A 26,229-nucleotide genomic window follows, 5' to 3' on the forward strand; every position below is an offset into this window, starting at 1 on the left:
CACTGGCTACTCAGAGCAGTCCAGTGTGCCAGCAGCACCTCTGTTTCCAAGATGGCAGAGGTCTGGAGCACACTGGAGGTGCTCTGGACACCTCCCAGGGGAGGTGCAGGTCAGGGGAGTGGTCACTCCCCTTTCCTTTGTCCAGTTTCGCGCCAGAGCTGGGCTAAGGGGTCCCCTGAACCGGTGTAGACTGGCTTATGCAGAATTGGGCACATCTGTGCCCAAGAAAGCATTTCCAGAGGCTGGGGGAGGCTACTCCTCCCCTGCCTTCACACCATTTTCCAAAGGGAGAGGGTGTAACACCCTCTCTCAGAGGAAGTCCTTTGTTCTGCCATCCTGGGCTAGGCCTGGCTGGACCCCAGGAGGGCAGATGCCTGTCTGAGGGGTTGGCAGCAGCAGCAGCTGCAGTGAAACCCCAGGAAGGGCAGTTTGGCAGTATCAGGGTCTGTGCTACAGACCACTGGGATCATGGGATTGTGCCAACTATGCCAGGATGGTATAGAGGGGGCAATTCCATGATCATAGACATGTTACATGGCCATATTCGGAGTTACCATTGTGAAGCTACATATAGGTAGTGACCAATATGTAGTGCACGCGTGTAATGGTGTCCCCGCACTCACAAAGTCCGGGGAATTGGCCCTGAACAATGTGGGGGCACCTTGGCTAGGCCAGGGTGCCCACACACTAAGTAACTTTGCACCCAACCTTTTCCAGGTAAAGGTTAGACATATAGGTGACTTATAAGTTACTTAAGTGCAGTGTAAAATGGCTGTGAAATAACGTGGACGTTATTTCACTCAGGCTGCAGTGGCAGGCCTGTGTAAGAATTGTCAGAGCTCCCTATGGGTGGCAAAAGAAATGCTGCAGCCCATAGGGATCTCCTGGAACCCCAATACCCTGGGTACCTCAGTACCATATACTAGGGAATTATAAGGGTGTTCCAGTATGCCAATGTAAATTGGTAAAATTGTTCACTAGCCTGTTAGTGACAATTTGAAAGAAAAGAGAGAGCATAACCACTGAGGTTCTGATTAGCAGAGCCTCAGTGAGACAGTTAGTCACTACACAGGTAACACATTCAGGCACACTTATGAGCACTGGGGCCCTAGGTGACAGGGTCCCAGTGACACATAACAAACATACTGAAAACATAGGGTTTTCACTATGAGCACTGGGCCCTGGCTGGCAGGATCCCAGTGAGACAGTGAAAACACCCTGACATACACTCACAAACAGGCCAAAAGTGGGGGTAACAAGGCTAGAAAGAGGGTACTTTCTCACAGGTGGTGACAAGGATGGCAAGAAGAAGGATGGTAAGTCTTCTGACAAGGGTTGGGACAAAGATAAAAAAACATTCTGAGTCTTCATCAGGCCCACAAAAATCCTCTGGGGGTGGTGGGTCCAAATCCTCTTCCCACAATCAAAAGAAGCCATGGTGTTGTTTATGTAAAAGTAAAGGCCATTGGGCAAGTGATTCCACCTGCCCAAAGAAAAACACCAAGGCTCCCACTACCACAACCCCAACTGCAACCTCTAGTGCCCCTAGTAACAGCAGTGGTGGTGGGAAGTCTACTACAAATAGCCAATCATAGGGTGTAGCTGGGCTCACCATTGGTAGTGGAGTTGGGGTTGGTCTTGTTAGGGAGACCACAGAGGCTGTTTTAGTCTCTGATGATGGTATTGACTTTGCCACCTTGTTTGCTTGTCCCCTTAATATGGGTAAGTACAAGCAACTTCCCCTAATAAATGGTGTTGAGGTTGAGGCCTACATGGATACAGGAGCCAGTGTCACTATGGTGATTGAGAAACTGGTTCACCCTGATCAGCACCTACTTGGTCAGCAGTACCAAGTGACTGATGCTCATAACAAGACTCTTAGCCACCACATGGCTGTTGTGAATCTCAACTGGGGGGCACTGATTTACCTGTAGACTGCTTACTAGGCAATGATTTGGAGACATCAACTTGGGCTGAAGTGGAGTTGGAGGCTCATGCAGCAATGCTGGGCATTCCTGGGCATATCTTTGCTTTGACAAGAGCTCAGGCCAAGAAGCAAAGAGGACAGGGAAGCTTGGATCCTGGAACAATGTACCAAGTGCTCCCAAAAGTTAGGGATAGAAAGGGTGAATCCTTGCCCACTATCCCTCCCTCTCCAGAAGATTCCCCTTTTGAGGAAGAGGAATCCTCTCCCTGTGCAAAACCTACACCAGATGAGCTGGCAGCAGACACTGCTGAGCTTTTGGGTGCAGGGGGGCCTGCTAGGGAAGAGCTGAGTGTGGCACAGCAGACCTGTCCCACACTAGAGGGTTTAAGACAGCAAGCTGTCAAACAGCAGACTGGGGATGTCACTGATAGCCATAAAGTCTATTGGGAAAACAACCTCCTTTATGCTGAGTCAAGGGACCCTATACCTGGAGCTGCCAGGAGATTGGTCATCCCTTTGCAGTATAGGGAGTTTCTTCTGACCTTGGCACATGACATTCCTTTGACTGGGCATTTAGGCCAGAGCAAAACTTGGGACAGACTTGTTCCATTGTTTCACTGGCTTCACATGTCAGAGGACACTTAGGAGTTTTGTCACTCCTGTGTGACCTGTCAAGCCAGTGGCAAGACTAGTGGCACACCTAAGGCCCCCTTAATTCCACTCCCAGTGGTTGCGGTGCCCTTTGAAAGGGTAGGGGTTGACATAGTTGGCCCCCTTGACCTTCCAACAGCTTCAGTCAATAGGTTTATATAAGTAAATGGCGGATGCAATCCATGACAGAGAGAGACACAGCCATTGGCTTTTGTACGCTGCCGTCACACACGTTAGCCTATGGCAGCACCCATTGTGGAGTAACCACCTACAACGCGGTCAGCTTCCACTGGTGGCCGTCAGGTAGTCAATGTCCGGACAGCAAGGTCAAGCAGCCGCCATTTTAGGGTCCGAAGGTGCACATTTTACAATTGTTTTTGCATCACAAGCACTCAAAATGGAGGCTGGTGCATTTCTAAAAGTTAGATACAAATGACACTTTTATTGGCAAGATATGACACAATAAAATGTGAACCATGACTGTGTTTGACAACGATAGTGCCACGGGGGAAGTACTACCTCCGTTGACTGTTTAAAAAAAAAAATAGGTGCAAATAATACAATTCAAACACATTATTTACACATGATGACCTAAATATGTTTTCTTTAAGATCTTAGCGGACCAAATATTTAATGTCAATGTGTGTATAGGTATTACCCAATGACATTTCGACTGTTACCCAGAAGTCAGATGTGTCTTGACATTAAACGTATGGAGTGATCATTTCACCTGAACTTTTCGACTCCATACATACAGATGTCTGAACCCAGCCATGGGTAGGAGGCGAGAGCCTCAGGTGTTCCGGCCCTTTCCGGACTGTGCCACCATGGTGGAAAAGGACGTCATCAACCAATATTGTCTAAATAGGCAAGCTATCCTGGATTTATCTCAGCAGTTGGAGCCTGATCTCCTGCCTCACAATAGGAATCCAACACCCATAACACAGTAGTAAAACTCATGGCAGTACTGCATTTCGTAACCACTGGCACCTTTCAATATTTAATACACTGTAGTATTTTCTGGTATCATGTCTCAGCCAATATTCAGTGGTATGCCACAAGAAGTCCTTTCTTCCCTGGTGAGAAACATCAATAGCTACATCCAATTCCAATGCCCACAGGATTAGGACAAAGTGAAGAGAGAATTTTATGCTTTGGGTGGAATATCACATGTGTTTAGAGCAATAGATGGCATGCATATTGCCTTGGTGCCACCACACAACAAGGAACAGGTCTACCGCAGTGGGAAGAACTTTCATTCTATCAATGTGCAAGTTGTCAGCTTACCCGACGTATACATCTCAAGTGTGTGTGCCTTTTTCCCTGGGTCAACACATGATTCATTCATATTACAGAACAGCAATATACCCAGGCAGATGTCACAGCTTGGACTAGAGAGGGCCTGGCTTGTTGGTAAAACTTGTTCATCTTTTGCCTGAATCCTAGTTTAGGAAGGGACAATGGTTTGATATGTGAGTAATCTGTTGATGCGTTACTTCCGTGTAGGAGACACAGCGTATCCTCACTGACCACTGTTATTGGCACCGCTTAGGAATCCAACAACACCAAGGAAAGTCTGCTTCAATGAGGCCCATGGAAGAATACAGAGGCCAGTGGAGTGGTCTTTCAGGCTCCTGAAGGCTAGGTGTAGGTGCCTAGAGAAGACAGGTGGACCCTTCCTCTATTCACCCAATAACATGTGCCTGATGCATTCTCCATAACATCGCCCTTTACAAGAGACATCCATATAATTGCAGAGAAGGGAGACCGTGATAAGCCCCCCGTGAGGGTGTTGAAATGCCCTATGAAGATGACAGTGGTGAAGCAGGAGTTGACTTACGTCAAGATGTGTTTGCTCACTTCTTCACCTGAGTGTAAGTTTACCTTTACAGATTTTAAGCTCCAATGTCAATACAACTTATGCCCCAGGGTACATATCTGTCTGCTATTGTCATTTGTTAGGAATGGTCTGTGCAGGAGAGTTCAAGGCAAAGATGTTAGTGGATCAGACTTTCCCTGTATTGGGTATGTGGTCATTGACACAGATGAACTGGGCTTGTGCTAAGTATGTATGTCCTCATGACTTGTCAATTGAGTTCAATTAGATATGTGGTAAAAATAACTGTCCTTGTTATTTTGTTTCAGGGTCCTTCACTATGATATCTTCATTTGGACATTTCAATGTTGTGGCATTTGCTGTGATATGTTGCTGTTTTGAAGTACAAAGTGTGCATGTGTTGATCCTGGAACAGACACCCATTTGAGAGTGACACATCTTTTCCAAAGACAGCTTGCACTCTGATAGCATGGAAGTTCAGAAGTTTGTATCTGACCTGTTTTCTGTGTGATATTGCCATCAAGCAATGTGTGCCACTTCAGTTAGTCAAAACACGTGCATGTCAAGCTCTAGCTTCAATTCACATTGTCTAAATCTTTGATTTGTGGTCTGTGGAGGTAGCTGTTCATGTGTTTCATCATAGGTGATAGAAAATTTTGGGCCAGATTTACAAGGCCCTACTGGATCCTTGTGCCACATAAGCGTCATTTTTTTACGTTAATGTGGCTCAAGGAGGCAATTTTCGCCACACCATATTTACAAAGTGGAGAAATGCATGCATTGAACCACTTTGCAACCCCTTGCGCCACATTATGCCAGCGTCCTGCATAATGTATGCAAGGAGGGCATTCCGGTGTTAGGAGGTCCGCAGAAACGGCGCAGTGAAATCTACAAGATTTCACAGCAATATTTTTGGCATAATTTTTAGCACCTGCCCAGAGCAGGCGTTAAAATAACGCACCCACTGAAATCTATGGTACACTAGTGCCAACGTTTTTAACACTAATGTAGCAAATGTTGGCGCTATTGTTCTAACGACCGCCATGGTGCAATGTATTATACATGCAGCACAAATATTGTGTCATTAGGTAGGGCAAGGGGGATGCAAGAAAAGTGGTGCATCAGCACTGATGCTCCACTTTCTTGTAAATCCGGTCCTTTGTTATCACACCACTGAATGATGAATGTGTCATTGCACCAGATATTGCCACAATGTCCTGTATTGGTCACGTGGCCTCAAATATGGTGTTATTGATCTAGGATTCCTGTTGTAAAGGCAGGATATATGGCTCCATATGAGGTCATGCATCAGAGGTAATTTGCCTATTTAATTTTGCCCATTGCATGTTCCCTTTACTCCATGGTATCAAGGTAGTGGAGCATATAACACTGAATGGTACAGATACAGGGGTTAGGAGTGTTTTTTGTCACCCAAACTCCATTTATACGAGGAATGGTCCACATGCATTCTCAGCAGGGTTTGTTAACATTAGATACATTTGTTCACACTTTTCCTCTTTGTAATTGCAACATTTTTTTAAAATGGATGTTCTATAGTTTTCCCAACATGATGGTGGAAGTTAGACATGCAAAGGAAATGCCACATTGGGGGTCATTCCGACCCTGGCGGTAAAAACCGCCAGGGCCGGGGACCGCGGATGCACCGGCAACAGGCTGGCGGTGCATCCTTGGGCATTTACCGCCGCGGTCAGAAACGGGAAACCGGCGGTGTCCCGCCGGTTTCCCGCCGCCCTAGGGAATCCTCCATGGTGGCGCTGCAGGCAGCGCCGCCATGGGGATTCCGACCCCCTTACCGCCAGCCTGGCTCTGGCGGTTTTGACCGCCAGAACCTGGCTGGCGGTAACGGGTGTCATGGGGCCCCTGGGGGCCCCTACAGTGCCCCTGCCAATGGCATGGGCACTGCAGGGGCCCCCTAACAGGGCCCCACCAAGATTTTTAGTGTCTGCCAAGCAGACACTGAAAATTGCGACGGGTGCAACTGCACCCGTCGCACCCCTTCCACTCCGCCGGCTCCATTCGGAGCCGGCATCCTCATGGAAGGGGGTTTCCCGCTGGGCTGGCGGGCGGCCTTCTGGTGGTCGCCCGCCAGCCCAGCGGGAAACTCAGAATTACTGCGGCGGTCTTTTGACCGCGCAGCGGTATTCTGACGGCGGGACTTTGGCGAGCGGCCTCCGCCGCCCGCCAAAGTCAGAATGACCCCCATTGTGTCCATTACATTTATTGTGATGAAAAAACAAGTGTAAGGTGAAATAAAAAGATGAAATAAATCAAAACGAGTCTATCATGGTTGATAGGAACATGGTAGTAGAGCCAAATACAATTTGAAATTCAATGTCCAAAACACTGCTGTCCTCTGAAAAGCTAAATGTGTCCATGAAATAGTGAATGGTAGGCTCACAAGGAGAAAATTAGGTTTGGCCATCATCTGTTGCTGGTCCAGGTGACAGTTCCCTCTGGGCAGGAGGGGCGGCACAGGTGCAGGGACAGGGGTGGTAGGGGCAGGCTCATCCTGTGGCAGGGCCTACCTGTCTGTGGCAGACTGGGAGCTTGTGCCTGCTTTCTCCAGCCCGGCAACCCAGTGCTGGGCTTGAGGAAGCACAGTGTGCATGTGTGTTTGACTGGCTGGGAACGGCTGGCCAAACATACATGCGCAATGAGGGGGAGTGCTGTACACTCCCCCTCAGTGCTCGTCATCCCCAATGCCCCCCCCCCTTTTACTACAAAAGAAAAATAAACATACTTTATTATCATTTTGTAGGAAAAGGTTTGCAGCTGTTGGTGGGGGTGGGGGGACACTCCTCCGGGATGAAGGATTTCCAAGACCATCATCTTCCAGGGAAAGAGTTGTAATGGGGGGAGAGGCGAGTTACCACCAGTCCTCTGGGACTCCAGGGGACTTTTGGAGGCCAGTGAACAAACCTTCTCCTGCAGGGCGTTCCACCTCTTCCTAATCTCATCCTGTGTGCGCAGGTTGTTAGCTACTGCATTCACCCTGTCAACTCATCGGATCCACATTTGCCTTTTCTGAGATATGGCAGCATTTTGGACTTGTGCTCCAAACAATTGAGGCTCTACTCTAATGATTTCATCCACCATGACAGAAAATTCTCCCTCTGGGAAATGGGGATTTATTGTCCTGCCATTGTAAAATATATTTGAACAAAACTAGAGCTCAAAAATTGAAGGGTACTATAAAAATTAGACACATAGTGAGAGGTAAACAGAATAAAAAAAAGTCTCTTATGTTGTGAATTTGGCTGGCTGGCTGGTCTTCTGCAGTGGGATGGCAAAGGATCAAAATATCAAATGGAGTGTGTATTATAGTGTGTTTTGCAGGTGTTCACAATAGTCCAGTTTGCAACAGGTGTGGTCTGCTAGCATCCAACGAATGTCCACAGCCATGGAACTATACTGAACGGGTCCCATGATGGACTTCCGCCGTCATGGGCCCACTGCTGACACACCGCCAGCACAACTGTGTATTCTAAATAGGCTTGGAGAAATGCCACCATTAAGACAGAGATGGAGTGCTAATCGTCGGCATCGGAGTCTGCTGCATGAGCTGCAAGATGTACTGGCACGACAGAGTACATTCTGTTGTTGCAGTCTTTGGCTTAGCCGCAATGCACCTAAATATGGCAGGCAGAGGGGAGACGGCTGACGTGATGGTCTTTTCAGGACTGCCGGCGACGCTGCTTGGTGGTAAGACCAACAAGATAATGCCTGGTCAAGTGAGAGACAGCCCGTTATTATGTTTCCTTTTAAGTGAGCCTCTGGTTTGGTCCAAATATTATTCCACAGGAGTAGAGACTGTACTCTGATAAGATCCTCTATGTGTGGCATATAGCAGACATACAACTTGTGGGGACTGAAAGAACTTGTTTCAAACAAGCAGTCTCATACTTATTTAATTTCTTCATTTTTGCATAACTTAATGAACTGGCCCCATATGTGGCTACAGATACACACTTAGCACAGTAGCTCATGCACAGTTTCTTCAATGGCTTTAAACCCAGTTTTGACAAGGAGAAAAGTAGGGCAATTGCCTTTGCAAACTGGTCACATCATGTTTCAACCTGTTCCTTCCAAGTCCCCGCAGAATTAAACATAATGCCCAAATAAGAAAATGTACTTGTTTTAAATCAATACCTTGGATGTTGAAACATTACCTTGGTGAGGTGGGAGCCACACAAGTTATTACAAATGGCTTCTGAAGGATACCCTTCAGGTCTAACTCTCCCATATATGATGTATATTTTTCCTCAAAAGCTCGACGGATTTTGGTGGATAGACCTCGAGAATCACGCCATCTGCATAAAGAAGCACTGAAATGGAATCATGGACAATCTGGGGCATGCCCCTGCCTCCCTTCACCAACACCTTCTTCAATTTATTATTATATAGGGTGAAGGAGAAGGATGCTAGAGCACACCCCTGCCTCACCCCTGTGGCTATGGAATAGTCCTCCAAACAATTCCTATCTGTTCCACACCTTATTCTAGGAGTGGCCAGAGTAAATGTCTCTGATGATTTCTATTATTTGAACATTCACCCTCATGTCTTCTATTAAATGCTACAGCTTACTATGGGAGACACACTCAAGTGTGCTTGTCAGGTCCATAAATCCCAAATAGATGGTTCCCCTTTTTGTTACTGTGCATTTTGTAGTTAGTGGAGACAGGTTTAGACACTGTTCCATAGTAACCATGCCCCTCCAAAATCTGTATTGTATGTCAGCCAAGATAGTGGGCCCTTCAGATCATTTCTCTAACCTAACTAAGATCAATCTCTCCAAAACCTTCACCAGCGCATCCAGTATGGAAATTGGATGGTAGGGTTGAGGATCATTATGGTCCCCTTTCTTCAAGATGGAAAGGATTAGAGACTGGGGTCAACTGTTTAGCTTCCCTGCCTTGCAGGTTGCCTTCAGGACATTGGTCAGTATAGACCACAAAGTCTATATTGGCCTCACAGATGCCTGATGGTACACCATCTGATTCTGGGGCTTCAAAAATGGGACATTTGTTGATTTCATTGACTGTTTTTTGTAGAATGCGCTCAAATGTCCCTCCACCTAAAAGATGAGAATTAGAGGTAAAACAGCCTCTAATCCTGGAGTTAGGCCTCCCAGCCTCACTGTCATAGATGTTACTAAAATTGCTAAACAACTTATGCACCAGTATCGGGTTTTCTAAAGACAGGGCACTAATATCTCTAAAAAAAATGGTTGGTTGATCAATTTCCAAAAGGCTTGATTGTATCTCTCCTTACTAGCAGCCTCTATAGTGGCCCAGGCCTCTTCCTTTAGGATTTTCTTCCTGTTAGTGAGTGCGTGTTTATAGGATCTCCACCTCACTCAGAGATCTCAGAGGTAGATCAGTCTGCTTTTCCTAATGCTGCCTTTAGTTTCTTATGTACCTTAGTGTAGTCATGTTCAAACAATCCTCTTACTTATTTACCCCTACCACTGTGGGCACTAGTAAGTTTCTTTCCTGTATATTTTGAAATTTCAGAAAAGGCCTCTTTGATATTTATATCGCCTGTATTTTCAGACAGACAAGTATTTACCAAGGATTTGTTCTCCTTTATTAATTTGGCCAGAAAACCAATGGAGTTCACCCTATTACATTTAATTTCATGGGCAGTATGCCCTCAGACGTCAATACCTCTGACCTGTTTGTGTTGTTTAGGCTGGGCATCCCATAAGTAAATATCAATCTGAAAACTTTTTAGGCAATGATTCCTAAAACAATTAACATGAGTTTTAAAAGTGTGAACATAATGTCTCAAGTTATCTGATGCTAAAATAAAATCAACAATACTTCCCTCTCATCTGGCTATGAATGTAGTCACAAAAGGGGCATTAACACTACTCACTTTTTCCCAAAACATCAAGCTACGTTTTACATAGGTATGGTCGATCATGCTTCCAAATCCCTTGTGTGCTTGATCATTGCCCTCATCATCACGGAAATAACAAATTTACGTTGGAGTGAGGTGACATAAGTGGGCACTAAAATCCCATCCAAAAATCAGGGGTGTAACTTTTGGGGGTAGGGTGGTGTTTGGGGTGTTACACCACCCTAATAAATGTGTTTTCTGGTAAACAGTTGGGTATAGGTGCTTTCTGTCAGGTATGGTTAAGTGTCTGTCAGATTTCACAAGTAATTTTTACATACACACAGAAAACGCCTACACACAACCTAACCCTCTCCTGCTTTGAAAGTGTTGGATATTTTAACAATTATTGTTTTTTCTCTCACTTAGTGTAGGATGGCCTGGTTTGTAGTGGGTACCTATGGCACTTACACCTTATACAGGGTCCAGTTATCCCTTATTAGTGTAGTGTAGGCAGTGTCTAGAAGCCAGGCTCTCTTGAGGTAGCTGTGGATGAGCAGCCAAGGCTTTTCTAGGAGACATGCAAAGCTCATGCAATACCACTGTAGTCACACAGTACTCACACACATGAAAGAAAATACAAATACTCAGTGTTACAAAAATAAAGGTACTTTATTTTGGTGACAAAAATACCATAGAGACTATACTCTCTTAGGAGGTTAGTAATACACAAAGTATATACATTAGTGAGCAGAAACAGGTGTAAAAACAGTTAGAAAACAGTGCAATTAGTGAAAATCACAATAATTAGAAATAGGTCTAGGGGGAACACAAACCATATACTAAGAAAGTGGAATGCAAATATCGGTTTCCCACCTAGGCAGGTGTAGTGTGTAGAGGGGAACTGGGAGTACTAGAAAATCCCAAAGGTAAGTACTAGAACCCACCCCAGTGCCCAGGAAAGCAGGAGTAAAACACAGAGGGGCTCATTCTGAGCCCGGCGGGCGGCGGGAGCCGCCCGCCTGGAGGGAGCCGCCAAATGACCGCACCGCGGTCAAAAGACCGCGGCGGCCATTCAGACATTTCCTCTGGGCCGGCGGGCGCTCTCCAAAAGAGCGCCTGCCGGCCCAGAGGAAATGCCCCTGCAACGAGGACGCCGGCTCAGAATTGAGCCAGCGTAGTTTCAGGGGTGCGACGGGTGCAGTTTGCACCCGTCGCGTATTTCAGTGTCTGCATTGCAGACACTGAAATACACAGTGGGGCCCTCTTACGGGGGCCCCTGTAGTGCCCATGCCATTGGCATGGGCACTGCAGGGGCCCCCAGGGGCCCCGCGGCACCCCCTACCGCCATCCTGTTCCTGGCGGGATACCCGCCAGGAACAGGATGGCGGTAGGGGGTGTCAGAATCCCCATGGCTGCGGAGCGCGCTCCGCAGCCATGGAGGATTCCCCCGAGCAGCGGGAAGTCGGCGGGAGACCGCCGACTTTCCGCTTCTGACCGCGGCTGAACCGCCGCGGTCAGAATGCTCGTGGGAGCACCGCCAGCCTGTTGGCGGTGCTCCCGTGGTCGGTGGCCCTGGCGGCCACCGGCCGCCAGGGTCAGAATGACCCCCAGAATCTTTCCCAGAACATACACAGAAACTAAAGGAAGAATTTTGCAAGAACCACAAGAGACTGCAAGACACCAACAGTGATTCCTGGACCTAAGGACCTTTGGAAGAAGGGTACCAAGTCCAAAAAGCACAGAAGAATCCACGAAGAACAGGAGCCCCTGCTAACCCGGATGAAGGTCCAAAATAAGAACCATCGGTGAGGAAAAACAGTCAGATTTGCACCCAGAAAGACGGAGTCGGGTTCCTGGTTGGTGCAAGTGATGTCTCACGCTAGATGGAGGATTGCAGTCTGGTTTGCGTCGGTGGAGTCTGCCAACAAGCCTTGGTACACGCAAAGCTAGCAGTTAGCAAAAAATGGTGCTGCCCAGGACCAGGACAGACCAAGTGGACTCTACCCAGAGGGGGAGTCAGAGGAGGCTCTCAGCAACTGAAAGCCCACAGAAGACCAGGCAGTGTGCATAGGAGACCCACAGTATGGGACAAGGGAGGTGCAAAAGTGGTGCACGCAGCACAACAACAAAGGCTCCCACACCACCGGAGAACCATTCAGGAAGCTGTGCGTCGCAGGATAGAGTGCTGTGGGCTGGAGCTGCAAGATGCATGAAGAACTTTGTAGAAGAATGCCAACGAGCCTTGGCACCTGCAAAACATGCAGTGCAAGGGGGTACTGTCTTGTGTGGGGAGGCAAGCTCTTACCTCCACCAAAGTTGGACAGTGGAATTTCAGGACCATCAGGACCACTTCAGTCAACCACCCGTGATGCAGGATCCACGCAGCTCAGAAGGAGAGAGGATCCATGCAGCCGGCCGTTGTTGCAGTAAGTGCCTGCTGAAGCAGGGGGATGACTCCACCCCAAAGGAGATTCCTTCGCTCTTCTGGTGCAGGCTGAAGACGGGCTTTCCTCAGAGGATGCACGACCGGGAAACAGTTGCAATTGTTGGGTAGGAGCTGAGGATACAATGGTGCAGAAGGCATCTTGGTTCTTTGTTGCAGTTTGTAGAGTTCCTAGAGGGTCCAGATGGGATTTGTTTGGCGAAACATTGAAGTGCAGGATGCAGAGGATTCCTGCTGGAGTCTTTCAATCTGAATTAGAAGAACCACCCAAAGGAGAAACCTTAAATAGCCCTGAAAGGGGGATTGGTCAGCTAACCAGGTAAGCAGCTATCAGGGGAGGGCTCTGATGTCACCTGCTTGCACTGGCCACACAGATGCTCCCAGAGTTTCCTGCCAACTTGGAATCCAAGATGGCAAAACTCAGGGACCCTTGGGAGGCAGGCAGAGGTAGAGGTAGTAGGGTACACGCAGGGCCAATCAGATGCTCCCAGAGTTCCCTGCCAACTTGGAATCCAAGATGGCAAAACCCAAGGACCCTTTGGAGGCAGGCAGAGGTAGCAATAGTATGGTACACGCATAAGGAGGAGCTCTGAGCACCACTCCTGGGGTGGTGATGGACAGGGGAGTGGTCACTCCCCTTTCCTTTGTCCAGTTTCACGCCAGAGCAGGGACTGAGGGGGATCCCTGAACCGGTGTAGACTGTTTTATGCAAAGAGGGCACCAAATGTGCCCTTCAAAACACTGCCTGTGGCCTGGGGAGGCTACCCCTCCCAAGCCTGTAACACCTATTTCCAAAGGGAGAGGGTGCCACACCCCTCTCCCAAAGGAAATCCTTTGTTCTGCCTTACTGGGCTTGAGCTTTTCAAGCAACAGGAGGGCAGAAACCTGTCTGTGAGGTGGCAGCAGTTGGGGCCGCCTGGTAAACCTCAGAAGGCTGTAATGGCAGTACTGGGGGTCCTCTAAGGAGCCCCTAGAGTGCATGAGATCATTCAACCAATGCTTGCAAAAGCATGGGGTGTGATTCCTACATGTTTGATACCAAACATGCCTATGTTCGGAGTTACCATTATGTAGCTGGACATAGTACACATGTATAATGGCATCCCCGCTCTCACAAAGTCTGGGAAAATGGTCCTGGAGATCATGGGGGCACCTCTGCTAGTGCAGGGGTGTCCTCATACACAGGTACTTTGCACCCTGCCTTTAGGGTTCGAGGGCCTGCCAAAGGGGTGACTTATAAGTGACCTGGTGCAGTGTAAATGTCAGTGAAAGGGTGTTTGAACCCTTTCATGCATGCTGCAATGGCAGCCCTGCAGAAGCCCTTGCATTGGCTCCCTATGGGTGGCAAAATATATGCTGCAGCCCATAGGGATCCCCTACAACTTCAATGCCCTGGATACCTAGGTACCATATAATAGGGACTTATAAGGGGGCACCAGTATGCTAATTGTGGATGAAATACTGGGTTAACAGTATCCAACAACCATTTTGAAGGGAGAGAGAATAACTACTGGGGTCCTGGTTAGCAGGATCCCAGTAGACATAGTCAAGCACACTGACATCAGGCAGCAAAACGGGAGTAACCATGCCATGAAAGAGGATACTTTCCTACACTCAGTACCCCTACCAATCCATATTCTTCTCCCTTTCCACTGCTCTAAGGTCCATCTTGTGCGCCCTGCTTGTCAATAATGTATTTTAACATTCAATACCAGAGTGATTGTTGGGAAATCTGAAGCTTACACTCCCCAATCTTAGTGACCAAGTTACGACCCTGACAAAAAATGTGTATGAATCAAGGCCTTTCATATTAAGTACAATTAGACCTTTGCCCAGCATCTTAATCACGCCAATTCTCCATGCTTTAAAAAGATTGTTGTAAAAAAATACTGCACACTATCGACCAACCCCTGGAGGCCTATATTCCAATAACCTGGTAAAAAGGGTCGCCATTCTGATATTAATATGCGTCCTTCTAATAATTTATAGATCTAAATAGCGGGTCCTCCCATGGGCCTCCCACAATTGCCACAAATAGCAGGCAAATGGAATGTCACATACCTATTAAATGAAGGGGTTTCACCAGCCAAGTACCTGCAGACAGAGGATCGAATATTTTTTATTAAATTAACGACTCGAGTAATCTAATTTATTTCGTAAGCCTGCCACTTTCCAAAAAATAAAACTTGACCAAGATTTTATATTATCTGTTGGGGGGCCCGCTGTTTCTATGTCCTCGGAATACAGATTCTCTTCTGAAGATCTTAGCGGTGGTGCTAGGATATTCATAACAGCCTAGTTTAATATCATTGCCTCAGACTCCATGGGCTTTGTACTAATATCAGCTGCCCCGAACCCGGTCACCCTGTTTCAGATCACCTGAAAATGCCTACCTAACTCTAGGGCCGCACAGTCATTAAGACACCTAAAGAGACTGGCCGTGGGGAATACAGTCTCTTTAAAGTGGTAAAAGGGTGTAACTTTTGGCCTTTTGGAAGTGGTTGTGTGAGGGATTATGTGGTTTAGAGAAATAACCCACTGGGACGGAAAAGATCTAAGCCTCGATAAAGACCTCAACAAAATTTGGGGTCTTGAAGTTAATAACCACACTCCACCCCGAGATGTTTTAACTCCTTGTTCCACTCAATTCATCTTTCTGGCAAATAAGATGTACGGAGTAATTTTACTTGTGAGTCTCATTCTCTGTCCCAAGCAACGCATAGGTTTACATTTTAATTCTAACCAGCTTTCTGACTTCCCTGCAGCCAAGGATGGTACATTTGTCAGAACTAAGGCACACGGAGATGCCATGGGGGGAAAGTCTAAATAGTTAGTAGTTTTTGATTCCTTTAGCCTTGGGGCAGATGGTTGAGAGTGAAGTTGATTTGTGGCTCATCATCTTTTAGCGACCTAAAGTCCTGCTCATCTGGCCCCTGTGCAGACCCTTCATCAACGGTTTCCCTCTCCTGGGAGACGATGTAGCTGTTAATCATATATTATCCTCGACCTCTTCAGGAATGATTTGTTAAAAGTTCCCAATGGCTCAAAACAGAGACCTAGTTGGTTTTGTAAAGAATAACGAGTCGGCAGCTAACCCCCTCCATTCAAAGGTGGAAAACGTAGTTTGTGTTTGATCAATTATTGCCAGCTGCCAACCTCGGTTATATGACCTCCTTCCGTCCCATTAATCATCTCAATAGAAAACAAGGGGTTCTGCCTCATGAGCTTCATGAACGTCTTCCTGCCCGGTAATGCCTTGATGGGATGCCTCAATTATGGCTTCGGCATTAAGGATTTCCGTGTCGAGGACAATGGCGGCTGGTGACATTTGAAAGTGGTGGGGCGTAATAGTCTGGGTACGACTTTTATGTAGCGAGCAAGCTCAGTGGACAAACGTGGGGTCCAGGGTGGGTCCTCCACCCAAGAAAAAATAGAAAAAAGATTGACAAGTGGTCCATTTGAAAGGAAATAAATTTAGTGAGAAAGCAAGGTTTATAAAGTAGTGGGAATGTATAGTCTTGAAATATTAAACACATATCTTACTGCATTAATACGTTCACCCTTTACTTTAATGGGTGAATTGTACACTGCAACAACCTCAGGCCCTTAAAGTGTGTGTTTACCCACTGTCTTGCACTCCATGAGGCATCAACTTTGGAAGAATATGTTCTAACCAGGCATCAGGAAGCACACACAACTGCTGGCTGCAACCAGTCATACAGAAATATGTGCAGACAGGTCTTTAAGTGGGATGAAAAAAGTGGGGGCTCTCTAAAAGGGAAAATGCAAAATGAGATGTTATTGCATCCAGAAATATAACACAACAATTGACATCACGTAAAGCCTGTCAGTACAGTTGGCTTTGTCAATGGTTGTTAGCTGTGGAAGATAAATGAGTAACAACAATGATTAGTTATAAATAATTAACATTGAAAATGTTTAAATTCTGAAATTGTGAGACTATGAATTAAATATTGTTGAGGCCTGAGGAAGGAGTAGGGCCTTCATTTATTTGTTCTTTAATGTTAGATATGTTTGCCCTATTTCTCTTCACATCTCAGCCATCTGCACATTTTCAACCTCCTCTCTCCTCTTCAGCACCCTCTTTTCACTCTCCCCTGAATGCACTCCCTGCATCTCCCTCATTTTACCACCCCAAACATACATTGCACTCATTCACATATAAGCACTTTATTTCCTTTTGCTTTTGCCTTCTAAATATTATGACCTCTGTGCTTCCTCTTCACACACATTTACACTAAGGGCCAGATGTACCAAGGTTTTTTGCATTCGCGAATGCCCGTTTGCGAATGCAAAAACCCAGTTCAGAATGTAAGAAAGACATTCTGAACGCAATTTTAAGGAATCGCTAAAATAGCGATTCCTTAAAATTGTGAACCTGTTTAGAGAGTTGCAAATTGCGACTCTCTAAATAAGAAATCGCAAATAAGGATTCCTTATTTGCGATTTCTTAGCACATGTATGAAGGCATTCCTAAATGCGATTTGGGCATTTAGGAATCGCTATTTACCACCAGGTTGAACCTGGTGGTAACCATGTGCAAAATTTAAAAATGCATTTTAAATGCATTTTTAAAATGTACATGTAAAGCCCACATGCCCTTTTGGCATGTGTGCACCTTACATGTCCCCAAAAATAATTTTGGGGTGCAGCAGAGGGGGCCTAAGGCCCCCAGCACCCTGGGGTTTTGCATTTTAAGAAATCGCAATTTTGGAAATGCCAAAAATTCGCAGATATGGGCCAACAGGCCCATAGGTGCGAATGGGGCCAGTATCGCAATTTGCGATTCGGTAATAGCATTTGCGATTTTTAAGAAATCGCTATTACCGATTCGCAAATGTGATACATGCCATTTTGCGAGTCGGAAATAGCGATTTCTTAAAAATCGCTATTTCCGAATCGCAAAAGGCCTTCATGATACATCTGTCCCTAAATGTCAAATGTAACTGGAAAACGTGACCATTGTTCTGTGTGCTTTGTGAAGGCGCCAACACACTGATAGGCACTTTGCTTTACCTTCAGCCTCAGCACCAGCACTCTCAATGAAAGCCCCTCATAAACACCTAGCACGAATCAAAGTGTGCACTATGCAAGACATAAACAGATCATGATGAAACAGCTAACTCTCTTGGTGAAAGCAACATTAACTAAAACATGTGAAATAAGAGTAACTAAATCACTTTTTAATATTCATTGTTTGCATATCAATTCATATTTTGGGCATTAATGCTAAGGGCATGATGATAGGGACAGTTTTAAGGCCATACAGCAGATAAATGCCTTTACTGTAAGCACATATTTCTCCCTTTGTGCTTGAATCCAATATTTGGATAAATTTTACAAGGGAACAAGAACCATGCTCGTCTTTTGGATCAATTTCATGAGGGAACAAATGCAGCACCTCCACTTCTAAAGGAGCCAGCAATTTGCAGCCAGGGCCTGGGGCGTCACAGTGGGGGGGGGGTTAGTGTGGCAAGGGGTCTCAGTACTATAAAGATAACATAAGATTAGCATTATAACACTTACCATTACCCAAGACAAGACACCAAGTTACTCATGCTTGCATCCACTTCTACTGCGTGAGGAATGGGGGAAAGGGTGGGCTCTATGTCAGTGAATGTTAGACAACTGGGATGAAGAAGTTTCAGTGATAAAAGGTACACGTTTATTTGAGCTGCAGATTACATGTTTAATATGGAATATCACGTCATTAGTCTGCAAAAGAAATAAAACGAGCATAACTAGCAATGAGAAATTACTGGAACCATTGCTGCCTTTGAGAGAGGAAATCACCTACAGGGGCAGTGAAAGGAGAGGAGAGCTGAGAGAACAGATTTTTTTTCTTATTGTCTGTAAAAAAGATAGAGCTCCAACTTACTTGTGTGCAGGGTTTTCTTTGGCATATTTATGACTTGAGGTCTTCAGGTCACACTCCTGTCTCCCAGAGAGCCCTGGATGGAGTTATTTGTTGTATTTATTCCATTTCTCTGCCACAGACTGCTTGTAATGCAGGAAAAGGGGATTTTCTTTGGCAATGCCACATTCTTTTAATATAATGTGACCTCTGGTACGTAGACCCTTCTGATCACACCCCACCATTTGAGTAACTAGGAAAGGGTGGATAATAATATCGGAGTGACATGACGTTTTCAGAAACCCGGGCTGAACAAAAAATGCTCCAGGCTGTTTACTATCAGGGCTTCTTGTGGAGGAGGAGATAAGCCAGGGACGTCACTGCGTTCTGAGAAAACGTAAGGGCTTTTAGTGGGCAAGCCCTGTCAGCCCTACTGTGCAGCTTTCAGCCACATACTGACGCAGATGCAGTGGGGCTTTTCAAAGTGCACAACTTTCACTCGGAAAATGTTGTGCAAAAAATGTTTCAGTTTCATCATGTAATTAAATATATGCTTCACTAGAGAGGCCAGAAAAGGCCCCTAGGCCCTTTAAAACCAGCCGCCCCTGGTCGAGGACACCCATTACCCATGACAAGAAGTTTGCCAAAATCATCTTGTAAAGTGTGCCTTTCTTTCCAACGATAGTGGAATTTTATTTAATTTTACCCATTGCTCCTTCGCATGCAGCTCCTTCCTGAAGAACCAAGAGACCTGACCTAGCCCAGCCTCCTCTGGCACGGGCCAGATCCAGGGCCTTCCAATAAAGTATTTTTTAAAGTGACATCCTCCAGTAATCATACACTTTGATTAAAATTGCAAATTGGAGGAGCATTAACATTGTAAAACTTGGCAGTTTACCTGAAAGAAAAGTGAAATCTCGTTAGTTAGCTGCTTAAATAGAAAGGTGTAAGGCCTAGTAAAAACAAAAACGCACATTTATAGCTCAGCAGTTCTAGTTGAGCCAACAAATTTATATTCAAGTCGAATCACCAATATAACCAAGCTTCACAAATCAAACACAGTAAATATCTCCACCCCTAGATATTCATAACGTACAGCCATTTGCGAAGTGCTGTGTGCTTTCAAATGTGTGGGTAGGCTGCGCAAACATATATTTTTACATCTAAATAGCGTTGTGTGTCACCTAGCCTCGATGGTTTATTAATTGCTGACACAGTCTGAAATTCAGTTCTACTGCAATAAAAATCTCCATTTTAGGTCTTTTCCATAACTGTGAAGCTGACTCCTCAGTTGTCGAATCTTTAGCAATACAGTACAGCTGCTGACCTACTAGTACTGCTTAGGAGACTGAGCAAGAGAGGAGCTGCAGAACCGTTTTAAGGTCTGGGTTTTGACACTACAGCTGACAAACAGACCTATTGCTAGTAATAAACATAGGGGCATATTTATAAGCCCCTTGCGCTGCCTTAGCGTCATTTTGTTTACGCTAAGGTTGCCTTTTCTCCGTGCCATATTTACAAAGTAAACCCCTTGCGCCACATTTGCCTGTACTAAGGGGGTCCCCCTGTTAGGGGGCCTGCAAAAATGGCACAGTGAAATTTAACAGATTTCACTGCACCATTTTTGGCATCATTTTTAACACCTGCTCAGAACAGGTGTTAAAATGACGCACCCATTTTATAAATATGGCTCAGCCATGGTGTCGTTAGATGCCAATAAGGGGGGGCGCAGAAAAACTGGCACATCAGCTCTGATACACCTTTTTTTAAAATAAATATGGGACATAGAGTGAGGATGGGTCTTCCCTTTTCAACCACTGGCTTGGTATATCACGTCTTAGCTCAGTCCAGTGGAGTATTTGTCTCTTACCTAATGCTACTGACTTTTTGGTGTATCCTTCAGCCTCCACACCAGTGCCTGTCTTGAACTCCATATTGACTACTAATGACTACTTTAGAACAATAGTCCTGTATGTCCACTGCTGCAAGCTTCCTCTTGAATATCTTCCACTAAAACTGCATGCTTTAGCACATTAAACTCAGACCTATTGGCATTGCCAGTGCTTGTTTTTTTAAAAACTTTGGCATAAACAATTACATTTCTTCCATTTACCTTGGAAGAAGGGGCTGCAAATGCTCTGCAGCCCCTTCTGTAACAAGGATCGCATAAGGGCAAACATTGCACTGCTACGAACGCAAGAGCGGAGTCTGTCATTTGCATGCAAGTGTGTCTTTGAACCTGCACCGATTTACAGGTGAAAATGCAGGGGCAAAGAGTCCAACAGGAAGTGCACTAAATGTACAACTCATATACCGTGGAATACAGTCAATGTGCCTCCCAAGGGAGCCCCTTACGAAGGGAGAGTGCTGTTTTCAGGTACCCCAGGCACTGTATCAGGGACAATTATGTCGAATGAGCATAGCTGTTTTTATGCATTTGCACTGTCTAAGTTGCATACATGTAAGGCAAAAATAATGATTCATAACCTAAAACAGGGATGAAATTATTCAGTGTCCATTAAGAAACATATCAGTGAAAGTGAATAAGTATAAAGACCACCTTCTGACTCATAGATGATTTAAAGGGATCAACATTCTTTTCACTGCAAATGTAACCTACATCTTTCTACTGCCAACAGCCAATGTTCAGTTATTGGAGTCTATAGGTTTGGCTAAAAGGTCTAGCAAACTCCAATGTTGACTGAAATCTTTCAAGCCATCAAAAAAGTATGCCTTGACAAACAAGAGCTTCTCCACATATGTCACAAGAGTGGAAGAGATTGCAGTAGAAAGGGAAAGTCTGGTCAGTTGAGACAAGACTACTGGAACAGTGCTTAATTGTAAAAGAATGAATGCTGACGCCCAAGGTTTTGCTCAGAAGCCCACAGCTGGTGCTGTTAAATGTCAGCGCACCAAAAACCAAGAGCCTAATTTAGATGAATGGCTGATGGGTGACTATTTCATATGGGATTTAGATATCGTAGGACAGGATATCCATCACCGTTGTGACAGAGTAACCCATCCGCCAATATCTGAATGAGGCCCTCAACTCTTTTTCCTCTCCTTCATCCGTTTTCTCACTTAGTCACTGTTTTTACAGCATTTCTCTTTCTCCTTCTTTCACCTTTGTGTGTTTTTCCTACTCTTGCTATGAGTCAAAGCCTGATGAGTTAAAATAGGTGATGGACCCTACAAATGAGTGCTAGGGGTCCACCTTTAACCACTGGCTCAAATTAAGAAATCCACTGACATAAGTGAATATCTGTGACGTTGGTAGCTAGATTACAAATGGATGAAAAGCATATAAGATTGCCCTGAGATAATGAATCCGTATTTCAAATGAAAAAGAAAGGTACTTGTGTATTTAACATGTCTTCAAATAGACATTAGCTGCAATTTCATACTGTAGGAAGCTGGCTGTGTATATAGTATCTCAAAGTGAGAGACAGTGTGCACAGAGTCCAGGGGTTTCCCTTAGAGGTTGATAGTGGCAATAATAGATAATACTGATGCTCTATTTGTGGTAGTGTGGTCGAGCAGTAGGCTTATCAGAGGGTAGTGTTAAGCATTTGTTGTACACACACAGGCAATAAATGGGAGCACACACTCAAAGACTTAACTCCAGGCCAATAGGTTTTTATATAGAAAAATATTATTTTCTTAATTTAATTTAGAACTACAAGATTCAGAATTTAAGTAAGTACATAAATTGTAAGGTACTTGGCATAAGTAAATATAGAACTTTTAAGTAAAATAGTAATTTACCTAAAGTAAGTAAGTAAAGCACTTACAAGTTCAGTCTCCATGGCATAGGCAGCCCACCGTTGGGGTTTCAAGTCAACCCCAAACACCCAAACCCAGCAACACAGTGTCGGTCAGGTGCAGAGGTCAAAGAGGGGCCCAAATTGCATAGGTGCCTATGGAGACTAGGGGTGCTCCGGTTCCAGTCTGCTAGCAGGTAAGTACCTGCATCCTTGGGGAGCAGCAAGGGGGGTTTTGTAGAGCACTGGGGGGTCCCAAACAGGCACACAAAATACACCCTCAGCGGCACAGGGGCGGCTGGGTGCAGTGTGCAAACAAGGTGTCGGGTTTTGTGTTGAAATCAATGGAGGGATCCGGGGGTCACTCTAGCTATGCAGGCAGGGCACAGGGGGGCTTCTAGGGCCAGCCACCAATTGGGCAAGAAAGAGGGTCGCCTGCTGGTCCCTCCTGCACCTGTAGTTGGTTCCTCTCGGGCGTGGGGCTGCTGGTGCAGTGCTTCTTCCAGGCATCTGGGTTCTTTGCTACCGGGCAGTCGCCGTCAGGGGGATCCTATAGGTTCTCTCTGCAGGCGTCGCCGTTGGGGTGTAGGGAGGTCATCTCCGGGTGGACACGCAGTGCGAGTTGCCTGGGGTTCCTCGCTGCAGTGTTGGTTTCTCTGGACACGGGCCGGGGGTGTCGGGTGCAGTGTTGGGGACTCACGCTTCAGGAGTGAGGTGGGAGTCCCTTTAAAGATGGTCGTCTCCTTCTTCTGTGCTGGGTTTTCAGATCAGCAGTCCTTCTTCTTGTTAGGTCATCAGGAATCTGATTTCCTGGTTTCAGGGTCGCCCCTAAATACTAGATTTAGGGGTGTGTTTAGGGCTGGAGGGCAATAGCCAATGGCTACTGTCCCTGAGGGTGGCTACACCCTCCTTGTGCCTCCTCCCTTTGGGGAGGGGGTCACTTCCCAAATCCTATTGGGCTAAATCCTCCAAAGCAAGATGGAGGATTTTCTAAGGAAGGGGTCACCTCAGCTCTGGAAACCTTGGTGGCTGTTCTCGCTGGAGGGTGACTTCTCCTTATTTTTCTCACTATCTCCTCCGGACTTGCCGCCAAAAGTGGGGGCTGTGCTTGGGGGGCGGGCATCTCCACTAGCTGGAATGCCCTGGGGCCTTGTAACACCAGGCTTGAGCCTTTGAGGCTCACCGCCATTTGTTACAGTTCCTGCAGGGGGAGGTGGGAGGCACCTCCACCCAGGACAGGCTTTGTTCCTGGTCACAGAGTGCACAAAGGCACTCACCCCATGTGGCCAGAAACTAGTCTGGAAGTGGCAGGCTGGCAGAGCCCAGCACTAGCAGTTGGGCTGGCATGCAGGGGGCATCTCTAAGATGTCCTCTGAGTGCATTTCTTAATAAATCTCACACTGGCATCAGTGTGGGTTTATTGTGCTGAGAAGTTTGATACCAAACGTCCCAGTATTCAGTGTAGCCATTATGGAACTGTGGAGTTCGGGTTTGACAAACTCCCAGACCATATACTCTTTATGCCTAGCCTGCACTTACAATGTCTAAGAATTTGCTTTGACACTGTAAGGGCATAGTGCTCATGTAGCTATGTCCTCACCTGTGGTATAGTGCAGGGCTAGTAAGGCCTGCTAGAGGGGTGACTTACCTATGCCACAGGCAGTGGGTTGTGGGTATGGCACTCTGATGGGAGTGCCATGTCGACTTAGTCTTTTTCTCCCCACCAGCACACACAAGCTGTGATGCAGTGTGCTTGTGCTGAGTGAGGGGTCTCCAGGGTGGCATAATACATGCTGCAGCCCTTAGAGACCTTCCCTGGCCACAGGGCCCTCAGTACCAGGGGTACCATTTACAAGGGACTTATCTGTGGACCAGGGCTGTGCCAATTGTGGAGACAAATGTACAGTTTTAGGGAAAGAACGCTGGTGCTGGGGCCTGGTTAGCAGGGTCCCAGCACACTTTCAATCAAGGCTGGCATCAACAAAAGGCAAACAGTTAGGGGGTAACCATGCCAACAGTGGCATTTTCCTACACATACTCTGTGGAAAATGAGAAAGAAATGTGGGGCTAAATACACAAACTGCTGGAGTCTCATTGGCATCTCAAGTACCAGTTTGCTGGCATGTTTGAAACCTCAGACAAATGGACACTCTGGACCAACATTCTTTTGATCAGACTGAACTACCAAACATGTCAAGCTTGTAAATCATTGATTGCAAGCCATCTATATAGTTTATGTATTATACCTACGAACAGAGTCAGATTAGGAAGGTGGGCAGGCTGGCATTGGGCGATGGGTCAGTGCCTCAGGGTCACCAGTGGATTTGTTTTTTTAGGGTCGATGTAAACCAGCTCACAGAGACTTCCAGTCTTTCCCAGTCCCTGTCCGCCCATTGTAATGTGGTGCCAGCATCATGGGCACTTCACTGCCATGCTGTTAAACTGAAGCTAGAGGTGAGGTGTTGTTCTGGCCCTCATGGCATTCTCACCTCAGGCCCCCTAACACGTGTGGCCCGGCCCAGAAGCAGTGTCTTCCCAAGCTAGGCCATTACATTCAGGCCATGGTGGGTGTGAGGAGGGTGGAAGTTTGCAGGGACCTTGCAGTGGGCCAATTCTCACCTAAGCCCATGGAACAACAGCAGGTTAGAGCTTTTCTTGACTCCTCCTGTTAGACCTGGCAGCTTCCTGACACTTTAGCTGGCCCGCAACACTGCGGCCGACCTTTGCTGTTTGTTTTGTTGATCACGACTTCAAGGATTTTTATTGTTAAGTAATTCTTGCAAAATTTGTATCTTATTTATTGTATGTTGGATTTTTATTGTATTTGGCCTTGTTTTACAAAGATAAATATTGGCTATTTTTCTAAAACTGGGGCGGTGTCCTTTTGTAGTGTTTTCCCTGTGTTACTGTGTGTTATGTGCAAATGCTTTACACATTGCTCCTGAGATAAGCCTGACTGCTCGTGCCAAGCTACCAAGGGGGTGAGCAAGGGTTATCTGAGTGGGTGCCTGGAAGAATTAGTCCTATGTTTATGTCTAATATCCTCATATGTGGGTCTAGTCGAAGAGGGACTATTCCCTAGAACGGCATTACGGAAACGTACTCGCAGCACGTTCTCCTTGTTGATAAGAGTTCACTGGTAGTCACATATTTTATGATAATATCATGAGTTAGTAGATTATGGCATGGGGTTTTCTGGGTGTTTTTGTTGTTTTTTTTGTTTTTTTTTATAGGTTACTAAGAAATTTAGCTAGTGACGTTTTAATATGCGAATGTTGTGATTATCAATGTGGAGCTATACGAATTTCTGCAGGAGGTAACTGGTGGTTAGGCGATTTGCCGTTAGGTTAGTAACTCTTTGTTATAAGTGACATTAGGGGGCATCTTGTTTAAAATGTGACACATGAATTAGCAATGGGGGGCATGCATGTGGGATAATGGCATTTTAATGGGTTTGCTTGCAGATCTAGATGCACTTATGGCTACAGGTAAGATAAAGAGACCTAGTACAATCCTATGTCATGGGAAACAGAAAGAATTAAAGATATTGCAGAAAGATGACAGCATTATAATGAGACAGGCAGACAAAGGGGGCAACATTGTGTAGGAGGCTGGACTGGCTTGTAGTGAGTACCAAGGGGTACTTGCGCCTTGCACCAGGCCCAGTTATCCCTTATTAGTGTATAGGGTGTCTAGCAGCTTAGGCTGATAGATAATGGTAGCTTAGCAGAGCAGCTTAGGCTGAACTAGGAGACGAGTGAAGCTCCTACAGTACCACTAGTGTCATATGCACAATATCATAAGAAAACACAATACACAGATATACTAAAAATAAAGGTACTTTATTTTTATGACAATATGCCAAAGTATCTC

This window comes from Pleurodeles waltl, chromosome 3_1 (assembly GCF_031143425.1).
Source record: "Pleurodeles waltl isolate 20211129_DDA chromosome 3_1, aPleWal1.hap1.20221129, whole genome shotgun sequence".
NCBI lineage: Eukaryota > Metazoa > Chordata > Amphibia > Caudata > Salamandridae > Pleurodeles > Pleurodeles waltl.